The sequence below is a fragment of the Bombina bombina genome, chromosome 6 (assembly GCF_027579735.1).
Source record: "Bombina bombina isolate aBomBom1 chromosome 6, aBomBom1.pri, whole genome shotgun sequence".
Taxonomy (NCBI): domain Eukaryota; kingdom Metazoa; phylum Chordata; class Amphibia; order Anura; family Bombinatoridae; genus Bombina; species Bombina bombina.
In genome coordinates this window covers 258827059-258842951 of record NC_069504.1, presented here as the reverse complement: position 1 = coordinate 258842951, position 15893 = coordinate 258827059, and the positions used below count along the sequence as shown (strand labels likewise).

The window sequence follows — 15893 nt, the reverse complement described above, 5'->3', positions numbered from 1 at the left end:
AAACAATATTTTTCACATTTCTCAAAACCCCCATCTCACTCTCACTTTTTCTTTACAGTGGGATCAGAAAAACGTGCGCTCTAACGCTTTGATTGATTCAGGGGCATCAGGAAACTATATAGACATAGCATATGTTAAGCTCAATAAAATTCCAACTGTTGTTAAGACACATCCTGTTTCTGTTAAACTTATTGATGGTTCTATTATACAACAGGGCCCCATTACTCATCAGACAATCCCTTTACTCATGACAACTGACCAAGGACATTCTGAATATATTACTTTTGACCTCATACCTATCTACATACATATTATTATCTTAGGTTTTAACTGGTTACAAATACATAATCCTCATATTGACTGGTCATCACAACAAATAAAATTTGACTCTGATTATTGTACTAAGACTTGTTTTCCCTATCAGGTAATCTCTACTATTGAACATGAGCTACCACAAATTTATCAGGACCTGGCAGAGGTATTTGACCTCAAGGAGGCAGAAAACCTCCCACCACATAGGGAATTTGACTGTCCCATTGATTTAATACCGGGATCTCAGATACCACATGGTAAGATTTACCCTCTTTCGCAAGAAGAATTGGTATATCTAAGATCATATTTAGATGAAAACTTGCGAAAAGGGTTCATCTCACACTCAACATCCCCTGCTGCTGCAGGATTATTTTTAGTACGCAACAAAGATGGGACAATAAGACCCATTATAGACTACAGGGCATTGAATGAAATAACAATTAAAAATAGGTATCCTTTACCTCTCATACCAGAGTTACTCGAAAGATTAAATGAGGCCACGATCTATTCGAAATTAGATCTAAAGGGCGCTTATAATCTTATTCGCATAAAGGAAGGGCACGAATGGAAAACCGCGTTCAGAACCCGCTATGGTCTTTTCCAGTATAACGTAATGCCCTTTGGTTTGAGCAATGCTCCCGCAACCTTCCAACATTTTATCAACGAGATTTTTCATGATCTAATGGATATCTGTGTCATCATATATCTAGATGATATTCTGATTTATTCGAAATCTCCCATAGAACATGAAAAACATGTTAGGTGGGTTCTTACTCGACTCAAGGAGCATAAGTTATATGCAAAGCTAGAAAAATGTGTTTTTCATGTCTCAAAAATAAAATTTTTGGGTTATATAATTACCCCAAACAAAATAGAAATGGATCCTGAAAAAGTATCCGCTATTAAAGACTGGCCTAAACCTACTACAGTAAAAGCATTACAGCGATTTATTGGTTTCGCAAATTATTACCGTAAATTTATAAAAAACTTCTCCTCAGTGATAAAACCATTAACACAATTAACTAGCATAAAACAGCACTTTAAGTGGTCTGAACAAGCCCAGAAGACTTTTGATAGTCTTAAGGAAATGTTCACAACAGCTCCAATACTAACACTGCCTAAATTTGATCAACAGTTCCTGTTGGAAGTTGATGCATCTAATACAGGCATAGGGGCTGTTCTTTCCCAACAAAATAAGGAGACAGGTGAAGTTCATCCCATTGCGTTCTATTCAAGAACATTGACTTCTGCAGAAACTAACTATAGTGTTGGAGACAAAGAACTCCTTGCTATTAAGTGTTCTCTAGAACAATGGAGACACCTACTAGAAGGATCAGTAATTCCATTCCTTATATATACTGATCATAAAAATTTAGAATACTTAAAAAAGAATAAGACTTTAACAGCAAGGCAAGCAAGATGGTCACTCTTTCTAGATCGCTTTAACTTTCTAATAACTTATAAACCTGGGAGTCAAAATACAAAGGCAGATGCACTTTCACGTATTTATGAGATACTTCCACAGGAACAACCTAACTTCACTATTCCACCAGAAAAGATAATAGGTACTTTAACACCTTTAGAAGAAGAGATTTACAACGCTCTAAAACATGATTCAATACCATTACAAAATTGTTCCAAAGATCCTACTACAGGTCTTTTTTATCATGAAGAAAAGTTATACATACCTGAGAAAATAAGAGCTTCCATTCTCACACATACCCATGATGACACCATATCTGGTCACCCAGGGATACAGAAAACCATTGAACTTACCCGTCGTAAGTTTTGGTGGCCAGGAATGAATAAATACATTTATGATTATGTTTCTAGGTGTGAGAATTGTGCTAGAAATAAAATTGAACATAAAAAACCCATAGGGTTACTTAGACCTCTGCCCATTCCAGATAAACCATGGAGTACTATTGCCATGGATTTTATAGTGGAGTTACCTGCATCACAACAATATAACACTATCATGGTAGTAGTTGACCATTTAACAAGACTGGCTCATTTTATTCCACTTAAGGGATTACCAACTGCCATGACTACAGCTAAAGTATTTCTTGATCAGGTTGTAAGACTACATGGTTTACCCTCTAATATTATTACTGACAGGGGTACCCAATTCACCTCTTCGTTCTGGAGATCTTTGTGTAAATTACTGAAAATTGATCATCGCTACACTACTGCTTTTCATCCTCAGACAAATGGCTTGACAGAAAGACTCAACCAGACTATTGAACACTTTTTATGTTCTTATATTTCACATTTACAAGATGACTGGCTAATTTACCTTCCTATGGCTGAATTTACTCATAATAATTCATTCTGTTCCTCAACCAAAACATCCCCCTTCTTCGCAACTTATGGGTACCATCCTAATACTATAACCTTGTCCCACAAAACAGTAAATTCCCCTTCAGCTTTAGATTTTTCTTCCAAGCTTCAAGATCGATTAAGAGTATTGAAAAAACATCTAGCCGAAGCTAAGGAATATCAAAAGAAATACTATGATCGGAAACATTCAATTGGACCTGAATATAAAATAGGTGACCTAGTATTACTCTCTACTAAAAACCTCAAACTTCAGGTCCCTAGCAAGAAATTGGCTAACCAATTTCTGGGACCATACCCTGTGGAACAGGTAATAAATCCCAATGTGGTCAAGCTCACGTTACCCAAGGACTACAAGTTTCATCCCACTTTTCATATTTCATTACTAAAACCTTTTGATTCAATGACACGTACGACAGTTGATCTTCCACCTCCTATCTCAGTGGATCTTCCAGAGGAATTTGAAGTTGAATCTATATTGGATTCTAGGATTCGACGACAAAGATTAGAATATCTTATCAGATGGAAGGGTTATGGTCCAGAGGATGATTCCTGGCATCTTCATTCGGAAGTTCATGCCCCTCGTTTGGTGAAGTCTTTCCATCATCGTTACCCCCTTAAACCTGGTCTGGAATCCCCGGGGGTGATTCCCTGAGAAGGGGGGGATGTGATATCCCTTTAAGACTTTCTGACTATCAGCACTTCCTCCTATTTAAGGAAGTGCTTCTCCATTACTCAGTGCCTGAAAAATAAAGTGGATTCTCTCATCCTTTGCTATTGCTCATTTCAAGCAGTTTATTTTTCCCTTTCAGGTCTAAAGTATCTAATAATTTTTGAAGGCTGATTGTTCTTACAGTTTGCTGCACTTCTTTCCTGATTCCTTTTTTGGGACCGTTACTTCTAATCATATTCCTACGCTTCCGGAACTCTATCACTCACAGCTGAAGCCGCACTCACACATGTTGCTACCGGACGCCGCTTTCTAATATTCTCCGGTTTAGTATTTCCTCTGCTGCTAATACCGCTCTCCACGCTTCACCATCGTTTCTGGGGAAATCTGGTCTTATCACCACGCTGGTATTGGTATCGTATTGTATACAATGTTTAAGGTTTACAACTATAACGCTAAGTGTCATTACTTACCTGAGCTGTATTTTCACTGAATTAACCTCCTCCTTGCTGCTCAATATTGCGTGTGTGTTGGATCATTGTATATATATTTTAGAGTGTTTGTGTGAGTGCGTGAAACTAAAGGAAAGTTATTTGAACATTACTTGAACTTTATCAACTTATTTCTTATCCTGAATATAAAGGAATTTTTTCTCATTTTTTCTTTGATCATAAACGAATCATTGTTTATATAGTAGAAGCTTGATAAGCTTCTCCCATAAGAATTATTATTATCATTCATAGTGGTATAGTCCATACTTTCATTTCAATTACTAAAGTAAATTCTCACCTTGTGCATGCGAGTATATTAAGTTATATATATTTGCTTAACAAGAAATAGCAAGAGCACTACACTGGTAAGGTTGGAACGCTCTGTGTCTTCTTTTAATAAATACAGAGAATATATTTAAGTTGTTTGCAAACAACGTATCCTTTTCTATGACTATGTCTGGATATCGTGCATATGATTATCAAATTTCTGTATTTTTAATATAGGGTATATACATATATACCTGGTGAGCTTGAGTGCTTGTGCATGAAATGACAACGATTGCGAGAATAGTCTATATCATAGAAGATATAGACTGAAAGAATGCACCTTGGTAGCACTTCGGTTCCTAATACAAATATTGATATAGATATGAAACTTAAACAACCATTGTAAACCAAAGGTTTGAAAAAAGAAAATTAAAACATAACTTTTATTAAATCAACATTGGATTAAAACCGTTCTTGATTGTGTAAGTGTGTGTACTTTAAAAACACATAGCAACTTTACTGAATATAAGAAAGTGGCACTGAATTTCGAATGGATAGATTGCCTCTATTATAGAATATTCAGGAATATCTGAATAGGAATTATTAATCTATCAAATAAATAATTGGCTGGTATTCTGGGGTATTCTACACCGCTGATTATTTCAACAATCTGTCATGCAGACATTCCAGTATATAGTTAAAAAACCGTATTTGAGAAATATATACTAAAGTACTATCAGTGGAGGTTACTTTAGTAACTGGTATATTTGAATAGTTTCGTGTTTTTCACTTGATGGATATATAAATATCTGTGTGGGTATTGTTAACTCCTTCAGTTAGATTACTGAGTTCCAGATAGATGTAAGTTCTTAATACGGCTTAAACTTTATCTTAGTATATTGTCCCTTGGGTTGCAATAGATTATATTAAGGATATGTATACATAATATAGCTTTATGAATATCAGAAGTGCTTTAGATATCTTTAGTATATATTGTGAAATTAATCAATTTTTGCAACAGGGTTTTTTATTAAGGATATCTTGGTTAGGAGTCTGGCAAATGTTGGTGCTTTGGTGTACAACCTCCTATGGTCTATACTTAGTGGCAAACAGTATGTCTTACTAAGTATATTATCAACTGTTTTTAGTCACTTTGCAGCCTTGACAAATTTTGCTTGCATAATGTAATACATGAGAGACGGTATTTATAGACAACTTACTTAGAGTAATATATTCTGTGCAGCCTACTCAGGTTTGTATATCAGTAACCTGTCGCTACTAGTTATAGTGTATGTATAAGTAGCCAGTTGTAGGTTCTGTCTATTGTGGCATAAGAATATTCACATAATATTAATCTTAGCTATGTGTTAAAGAGGCTGTCTTTAATTTCTTTTAGAGTTGGCTATTGCAACTTTATACCGTCTGAAATAATTGAAATAGTCTTAAGGTACTGTTATTGCTAGTACCCAGCTTTTCTGCAGTTGTGCTAACAACAGGTGATTGTTGTAGTATAATTTTGAGCTGCCTGTATGTGTGGCTAACAGTTAAAGTATTGGTCCGTAATTGGCTTTTCAAAGTTGTCACTAGCTGACCGCTATTGTTATAAGGTATTATTATATAGCTTTTTAAAGTCTATGTCAGTGCGATTGATTTCGCAAATTGACCGTTAAAGCTGTTATTTCTATTACCCTATGAATAGCTTCTGACAATTGCCACTAGCGGTTTTCAAAATACCCCCAAATTATTGATACTAATTTTGCCCAGATGCCACTATATCAAAACGTTTACTTGTTAAAGTTGGCTATGCCATTAAAAAGAAAAACAACAGGGTATTGTCAGATACCCATCCCTAACATGTTTCGCCGATAGCGTTTCGGCTTTTTCAAAGGTGACGCGGGCCGGCGTCTCAGGGTATTTAAATGCGTGTGCGCAAACCCATTGGCTACATTTCAACCAATAGAAATCCTCTGAAATGTTTGAGGAGGCGTTTTTTTCGGCATGATTGACGTCTAGGATGTTCAGAGCTCAATCCCGTATTTGACAGATGAAGTGCACTTACATACGGGACATGCATTTGGAAACATTGGGATTGTATACAGTATGTTTTAATAAAATTAAATACTGGCGTGGTGTACAATAACAGGATTTAAAGTGCGATCATATGGGGCTATTGATTATCGTATCTACATTTGGCTCTCACCTGCTCTATTGCAGGGTGTGTTCGTTCGCCTTAGTTTATTGTAAGTTTATTGCCTGAATGTGAAGCTTTTTACAGTCTTTGCTTTACTTTCTACCCTGAGTCTTGTTCATTTAAATAAATGGTTGTATTTACGTTTATAATGTCATAGTGTGTCAAAGTTGAAAAAGGGGGAAATGTGTGCAAGTGCATAGGGAAATAGAATACCTTATACTTGATGTTGTTAGGGGATACAATTAAGTGAATGATGTTATTTAGGGTTTTTGCTTATCACAATTGAAAAAGTAGTAGGTGAGAGTGCAGGTGCATAAAAAAGTAGAAAAATGGAATAATAGAATACCCCATGCCTAATGTATTTAAAGAATGAGGATGTGAAGGTGAAATGCACTGATGTGCTGGGAATAAGGGGAGGGGGGGAAAAAGGTGATTGTGTAGTGGTGTTGTGTACTTCGTGCTGCGTGTGATTTTGAAGGGGGCTGATTATGCGCTGTGAGTGATGCTAGTGATGTATAAACGCTATATACTGGAGGGGGAAAATACAGTGGGAAATAGTGAGAGGTGGTGAATGCGAACTATATAATTAAGGTGTCTCTCTTTGAATTTCCCTCCCAGGGGTACTAGTGTGAGAGAAAATAAAAGGGCTGAATTGCCCTAAACAATATTTTAATAGTTTGGATACTTATTTATTTTAATTTTAATTTAGGTATTGAGTGTATAGCCTTGCATGATATTTATTTATGGTTCAAGGATCTATATTGAGCAACTGAGTCTTAAATCTTACCCTGAATTACATTTGGTACTGTAGAGAGTGTTTACAGCACTATTTTCTTATAATTGGATATATTACAGATATTAGGTTTGCTCATATGAACATCGAGTAATTGTTCTGTTCATTCATGCCTTTGGGGTATACGCTATCCATTAGGTATATCCATTTTGCTTCAGCCTTGAGTAACGCTGTCTCAAGGTCGCCTCCTCTTAGTCCCAGGGATATCTTCTGGATTCCAAAGCATTTTAATTCAGATGTCTTGGATTGATGGTGTTTAAAAAAATGTGAAGCTACTGATGTAATTTTTTTGTCTTTAGATAGATCTTTCGGGGCATTACGAATATTTCGCAAATGTTCCATCAGTCGGGTGTGTATGGTTCTTGTCGTCATACCTATATACACTTTGGGACATTTGCACTGGAGGACATAGATTACTCCACTAGAGTTGCAGTTAATGTAACTCTTAATTTGATGATCTTTCCCAAATCTATCGGTGATAGATTTCTTTTTGATCATGTTGTAGCATGAGGAGCAGTTTCCACATAAGAATGAACCTTTTTCAGGAGCTCTAGTAGAATTGGATTTTGGTACAAAATGACTGGGGCTCAGCATTTCCTTTAGGTTTCTACTTCTGCGATAACTGAGTTGAACCCTTTCTCCTATTAGGTCTTTTAGAAGGGGGTCCGCTTGAAGTATATGCCAGTTGTTATTGATAATATTCACAATTTGCTGTGTTTGCTGGTTGTACGTTAATACCAGTCTGGTTTTGTTGTCACATTTTTTGTTTTTTGTTTTTAATAGTTCAGATCTAGCGGTTTTTAATGCTCTGATTTTAGCCTTGTGAATAGATCTCTTGCTATAGCCCCTCAGAAGTAGGCGTTTTTCCAATTCTGCAGCTCTTTTCTTAAAGGTGATATCTTGTGAGCAGTTTCTCCTTAGTCTCAAGAATTCACCGACTGGTAGAGATTTTGTGGTATTTGGAGCATGGGCACTGGTGGCAAATAAAACATTGTTGGTGGCTGTTTCTTTTCGATACAAATCAGTGCTCAGAGAGCCATCTTCTTCCTTACAGATTAATAAGTCCAGAAAGGAGATATTTGTCTGACTTTTATGATGGGTTAATCTGATGTTCAGATTATTTTGATTTAATTTCAGTAGAAAGAGATCGAGATCTTCTTCCGTACCCTCCCATAAGAACAGGATGTCGTCTATGTATCGAATCCAGATCGGGATTTTGTCTGAATACTCATCATTTGTGTCACAGAATACCTTGGTTTGCTCCCACCACCCTAAAAATAGATTAGCGTAGGTGGGAGCACAGGCAGTGCCCATGGCGGTGCCTTGAGTTTGGAGGTAAAATTTGTTGTTGAACAGAAAATAGTTTTTGGTTAGCACAAATTTGAGCAAATTGAGTGTGAATTGGTTGTGGTCTGGATTTTCATCGGATGACATGTTAAGAAAGTATTCGATGGCATGTAATCCAAGTTTGTGATCAATACTGGTATACAGTGATTCCACGTCACAGGAGACTAGCCAGGTGTCTTTGGAGATGTTAATATCCTGTATTATTTGTAGCACTTCCATGGTGTCTTTCACATATGATGATAATTGTGTTAAAAATGGTCTTAATCTAAAATCAACGTATTGACTCGCCTTTTCTGTTAGGTTCTCATTCCCAGACACAATGGGTCTGCCGGGTGGTTTGTGGCTGTTTTTGAAATGTAGCCAATGGGTTTGCGCACACGCATTTAAATCCCCTGAGACGCCGGCCCGCGTCACCTTTGAAAAAGCCGAAACGCTATCGGCGAAACATGTTAGGGATGGGTATCTGACAATACCCTGTTGTTTTTCTTTTTAATGGCATAGCCAACTTTAACAAGTAAACGTTTTGATATAGTGGCATCTGGGCAAAATTAGTATCAATAATTTGGGGGTATTTTGAAAACCGCTAGTGGCAATTGTCAGAAGCTATTCATAGGGTAATAGAAATAACAGCTTTAACGGTCAATTTGCGAAATCAATCGCACTGACATAGACTTTAAAAAGCTATATAATAATACCTTATAACAATAGCGGTCAGCTAGTGACAACTTTGAAAAGCCAATTACGGACCAATACTTTAACTGTTAGCCACACATACAGGCAGCTCAAAATTATACTACAACAATCACCTGTTGTTAGCACAACTGCAGAAAAGCTGGGTACTAGCAATAACAGTACCTTAAGACTATTTCAATTATTTCAGACGGTATAAAGTTGCAATAGCCAACTCTAAAAGAAATTAAAGACAGCCTCTTTAACACATAGCTAAGATTAATATTATGTGAATATTCTTATGCCACAATAGACAGAACCTACAACTGGCTACTTATACATACACTATAACTAGTAGCGACAGGTTACTGATATACAAACCTGAGTAGGCTGCACAGAATATATTACTCTAAGTAAGTTGTCTATAAATACCGTCTCTCATGTATTACATTATGCAAGCAAAATTTGTCAAGGCTGCAAAGTGACTAAAAACAGTTGATAATATACTTAGTAAGACATACTGTTTGCCACTAAGTATAGACCATAGGAGGTTGTACACCAAAGCACCAACATTTGCCAGACTCCTAACCAAGATATCCTTAATAAAAAACCCTGTTGCAAAAATTGATTAATTTCACAATATATACTAAAGATATCTAAAGCACTTCTGATATTCATAAAGCTATATTATGTATACATATCCTTAATATAATCTATTGCAACCCAAGGGACAATATACTAAGATAAAGTTTAAGCCGTATTAAGAACTTACATCTATCTGGAACTCAGTAATCTAACTGAAGGAGTTAACAATACCCACACAGATATTTATATATCCATCAAGTGAAAAACACGAAACTATTCAAATATACCAGTTACTAAAGTAACCTCCACTGATAGTACTTTAGTATATATTTCTCAAATACGGTTTTTTAACTATATACTGGAATGTCTGCATGACAGATTGTTGAAATAATCAGCGGTGTAGAATACCCCAGAATACCAGCCAATTATTTATTTGATAGATTAATAATTCCTATTCAGATATTCCTGAATATTCTATAATAGAGGCAATCTATCCATTCGAAATTCAGTGCCACTTTCTTATATTCAGTAAAGTTGCTATGTGTTTTTAAAGTACACACACTTACACAATCAAGAACGGTTTTAATCCAATGTTGATTTAATAAAAGTTATGTTTTAATTTTCTTTTTTCAAACCTTTGGTTTACAATGGTTGTTTAAGTTTCATATCTATATCAATATTTGTATTAGGAACCGAAGTGCTACCAAGGTGCATTCTTTCAGTCTATATCTTCTATGATATAGACTATTCTCGCAATCATATATATATTTGCTGTTTACAAGAAAAGAGCTACATTCCCTTTATTTTATTTTTCTCTAAAGTTGTGAGACAAATTTATTCACACATATCACAGCAGCCCAGCAGGCACGCCTCCCCGCAGTGCTGCTGAAGCTGTGATTGGCTGAGGTGACCTAGCTCATCATGGAGGCGGTTTTGAGAACCGCCTCCATTGGAGCTTGTATCAGGGCCAGGCAAGTCACCAGTGGGTGGCGCAGCTCCAGATCCATGTTGCGCAATTAATGGAGGGCAGCGGACCGGCTCACTGCCTCCTAATTGCGCAACAATGGAATATAGATGCTGAATATTTGCACAGCGCATGCGCAAAGCGCAGTAACATAATGAGTAATCCCATGGGGTAGGGGAGGTACCCGGGCGATGGTGGGCGTGGCCAAAAAAAGAATGAAGAAACAAACACTTTTTTTTTTAAATAAATATGAATAAAAATCTTTTTTCCCCTCATTGGACAGGGTAGGCACTGCCTCCCCTGCCTCCTATTACTGCACGTCACTGTCAGGGAGGCCCTTACAAATCACTTTGCAAGACATGGCTACTGTTATGACAGAAGTATTATCTAAGTTGCCAGATTTAAGAGGCAAGCGCGATAGCTCTGGGTTAAGGATAGAGCGCGCGGATGAGATGAGAGCCATGTCAGATACTGCGTCACAGTTTGCAGAACGTGAGGACGGAGAGCTTCATTCTGTGGGTGACGGATCTGATCCAGGGAGACTGGATTCAGAGATTTCCAATTTTAAATTTAAGCTAGAGAACCTCCGCACATTGCTAGGGGAGGTATTAGCGGCTCTGAATGATTGTAACACGGTTGCAATTCCAGAGAAATTATGTAGGTTGGATAAATACTATGCGGTACCGGTGTATACTGACGTATTTCCTATACCAAAAAGGCTTACAGAGATTATTAGCAAGGAGTGGGATAGACCTGGTGTGCCTTTTACCCCTCCTCCCATATTTAGGAAAATGTTTCCTATTGACGCCACCACACGAGACTTATGGCAGACGGTCCCTAAGGTGGAGGGAGCAGTTTCTACTTTAGCTAAGCGTACCACTATCCCGGTGGAGGATAGTTGTGCCTTTTCAGATCCAATGGATAAAAAATTAGAGGGTTACCTTAAGAAAATGTTTGTTCAACAAGGTTTTATTTTACAGCCCCTTGCATGCATTGCGCCTGTCACTGCTGCGGCAGCATTCTGGTTTGAGTCTCTGGAAGAGGCCATTCGCTCAGCTCCATTGGATGAAATAATGAACAAGCTTAAAACACTTAAGCTAGCTAACGCATTTGTTTCTGATGCCGTTGTGCATTTAACCAAACTTACGGCTAAGAACTCCGGATTCGCCATCCAAGCGCGCAGAGCGCTATGGCTTAAATCCTGGTCAGCTGACGTGACTTCTAAATCTAAATTGCTTAATATTCCTTTCAAAGGGCAGACCTTATTCGGGCCTGGCTTGAAAGAAATTATTGCTGACATTACGGGAGGTAAGGGCCATGCTCTACCTCAGGACAGGGCCAAATCAAAGGCCAAACAGTCTAATTTTCGTGCCTTTCGTAACTTCAAGGCAGGAGCAGCATCAACTTCCTCCGCTCCAAAACAGGAAGGAGCTGTGGCTCGTTACAGGCAGGGCTGGAAAGTTAACCAGTCCTGGAACAGGGGCAAGCAGGCCAAGAAACCTGCTGCTGCCCCCAAGACAGCATGAAGAGAGGGCCCCCTATCCGGAAACGGATCTAGTGTGGGGCAGACTTTCTCTCTTCGCCCAGGCTTGGGCAAGAGATGTCCAGGATCCCTGGGCGTTGGAGATCATATCCCAGGGATACCTCCTGGACTTCAAGACTTCTCCTCCACAGGGGAGATTTCATCTTTCAAGGTTATCAGCAAACCAAACAAAGAAAGAGGCGTTTCTACGCTGTGTACAAGACCTCTTACTAATGGGGGTAATCCACCCAGTTCCGCGGACGGAACACGGGCAGGGATTCTATTCAAATCTATTTGTGGTTCCCAAAAAAGAGGGAACCTTCAGACCAATCTTGGACTTAAAAATCCTAAACAAATTTCTAAGAGTTCCATCATTCAAAATGGAGACTATTCGAACCATCCTTCCCATGATCCAAGAGGGTCAGTACATGACCACGGTGGACTTAAAGGATGCCTACCTTCACATACCGATTCACAAGGACCATTACCGGTATTTGAGATTTGCCTTCCTAGACAGGCATTACCAGTTTGTAGCTCTTCCCTTCGGATTAGCTACGGCTCCAAGAATCTTTACAAAAATTCTAGGATCACTTCTGGCGGTACTAAGACCGCGAGGCATAGCGGTGACTCCGTACCTAGACGACATTCTGATACAAGCATCAAGTTTTCAAACTGCCAAGTCTCATACAGAGATAGTTCTGGCATTTCTGAGGTCGCATGGGTGGAAGGTGAACGTGGAAAAGAGTTCTCTATTACCACTTACAAGAGTTCCCTTTCTAGGGACTCTTATAGATTCTGTAGAGATGAAAATTTTTCCTGACAGAGGCCAGGTTATTAAAACTTCTAAATGCTTGCCGTGTCCTTCACTCCATTCCACACCCGTCAGTAGCTCAGTGCATGGAAGTAATCGGCTTAATGGTAGCGGCAATGGACATAGTACCATTTGCGCGCCTGCATCTCAGACCGCTGCAATTGTGCATGCTAAGTCAGTGGAACGGGGATTACTCAGATTTGTCCCCCCTACTAAATCTGGATCAAGAGACCAGAGATTCTCTTCTATGGTGGCTCTCTCGGCCACATCTGTCCAAGGGGATGACCTTTCGCAGGCCAGATTGGACGATTGTAACAACAGACGCCAGCCTTCTAGGCTGGGGAGCAGTCTGGAATTCCCTGAAAGCTCAGGGATTATGGACTCAGGAGGAGAAACTCCTCCCAATAAATATTCTGGAGTTAAGAGCAATATTCAATGCTCTCCTAGCTTGGCCTCAGTTAGCAACTCTGAGGTTCATCAGATTTCAGTCGGACAACATCACGACTGTGGCTTATATCAACCATCAAGGGGGAACCAGAAGTTCCCTAGCGATGTTGGAAGTCTCAAAGATAATTCGCTGGGCAGAGTCTCACTCTTGCCACCTGTCAGCGATCTACATCCCAGGCGTGGAGAACTGGGAGGCGGATTTTCTAAGTCGCCAGACTTTTCATCCGGGAGAGTGGGAACTTCATCCGGAGGTCTTTGCTCAACTGGTTCGTCGTTGGGGCAAACCAGATCTGGATCTCATGGCATCTCGTCAGAACGCCAAACTTCCTTGTTACGGATCCAGGTCCAGGGACCCGGGAGCGGTGCTGATAGATGCTCTGACAGCCCCTTGGGTCTTCAACATGGCTTATGTGTTTCCACCATTCCCAATGCTTCCTCGTTTGATTGCCAAGATCAAACAGGAGAGAGCTTCGGTGATTCTGATAGCGCCTGCGTGGCCACGCAGGACCTGGTATGCAGACCTAGTGGACATGTCGTCCTGTCCACCGTGGTCTCTGCCTCTGAGACAGGACCTTCTAATTCAGGGTCCTTTCAAACATCCAAATCTAATTTCTCTGAGGCTGACTGCATGGAGATTGAACTCTTGATTCTATCAAAGCGTGGTTTCTCGGAGTCGGTTATTGATACCTTAATACAGGCTAGGAAGCCTGTTACCAGAAAAAATTACCATAAAATATGGCGTAAATATTTACATTGGTGCGAATCCAAGTGTTACTCATGGAGTAAGGTTAGGATTCCTAGGATATTGTCCTTTCTACAAGAGGGTTTAGAAAAGGGCTTATCTACTAGTTCGTTAAAGGGACAGATTTCTGCTCTGTCTATTCTTCTACACAAACGTCTGGCTGAAGTTCCAGACGTTCAGGCTTTCTGTCAGGCTTTAACTAGGATTAAGCCTGTGTTTAAGTCTGTTGCTCCGCCGTGGAGCTTAAACTTAGTTCTTAATGTTCTTCAAGGCGTTCCATTTGAACCCCTTCATTCCATTGATATCAAGTTGTTATCTTGGAAAGTTCTGTTTTTGATGGCTATTTCCTCGGCTCGGAGAGTCTCTGAGTTATCTGCCTTACATTGTGATTCTCCTTATCTGATTTTCCATTCAGACAAGGTAGTTCTGCGTACTAAACCTGGGTTCTTACCTAAGGTAGTTACTAACAAGAATATCAATCAAGAGATTGTTGTTCCATCTCTGTGTCCTAACCCTTCTTCAAAGAAGGAACGACTTTTGCATAATCTGGACGTAGTCCGTGCCCTGAAATTCTATTTGCAGGCAACTAAGGATTTTCGTCAAACTTCTTCCCTGTTTGTCGTTTACTCTGGACAGAGGAGAGGTCAAAAGGCTTCGGCTACCTCTCTCTCTTTTTGGCTTCGTAGCATAATACGATTAGCCTATGAGACTGCTGGACAGCAGCCCCCTGAAAGGATTACAGCTCTTTCTACTAGAGCTGTGGCTTCCACCTGGGCCTTTAAAAATGAGGCCTCTGTTGAACAGATTTGCAAGGCTGCGACTTGGTCTTCGCTTCACACTTTTTCAAAATTTTACAAATTTGACACTTTTGCTTCCTCGGAGGCTGTGTTTGGGAGAAAGGTACTTCAGGAAGTGGTTCCTTCTGTTTAATGTTCCTGCCTTGTCCCTCCCTTCATCCGTGTACTTTAGCTTTGGTATTGGTATTCCATAAGTAATGGATGACCCGTGGACTGACTACACTTAACAGGAGAAAACATAATTTATGCTTACCTGATAAATTCCTTTCTCCTGTAGTGTAGTCAGTCCACGGCCCGCCCCGCCCTGTTTTTACGGCAGGTCTAAATTTTAATTAAACTCCAGTCACCACTGTACCCTATGGTTCCTCCTTTCTCGTATGCTTGGTCGAATGACTGAGTATGACAGGTGAGGGGAGGAGCTATATAGCAAGCTCTGCTGGGTAATTCTCTTGCAGTTTCCTGTTAGGAAGAGAAATATTCCATAAGTAATGGATGACCCGTGGACTGACTACACTACAGGAGAAAGGAATTTATCAGGTTAGCATAAATTATGTTTTTCTGCCGCTAAATAAGAAGAATATGCAGAAAGGACGTCAGAGTAATTTTTGTTCCTTTCCTAATTTCAGAGGTAAGTCTTCCCCTTCCTCTTCCAAGCAAGAACAGGCCAAGCCTTCTTGGAAGCCCAATCAGTCTTGGAACAAGAGGAAGCAATCAAAGAAACCCTCAGCTGAATCCAAGTCAGCATGAAGGGTATGCCCCCGATCCGGGATCAGATCAAGTGGGGGGCAGACTTTCTCAGTACTCTCAAGCATGGATACTAGACGTCCCAGATCCTTGGGCTGCAGACCTAGTATCCCAAGGTTACAAAATAGAATTCAAGACTTTTCCTCCCAGGGGGAGGTTCCTCCTCTCAAGATTATCTGCAGACCATATAAAAAGAGGCATTCT

General features: G+C 39.5%; 1 protein-coding gene across 1 annotated transcript in view; it reads left to right on the top strand.

Moving 5' to 3' along the window:
• MYRFL (myelin regulatory factor like) overlaps positions 1-15893 on the top strand; it is a 477269-nt gene that overhangs the window by 216634 nt on the left and 244742 nt on the right.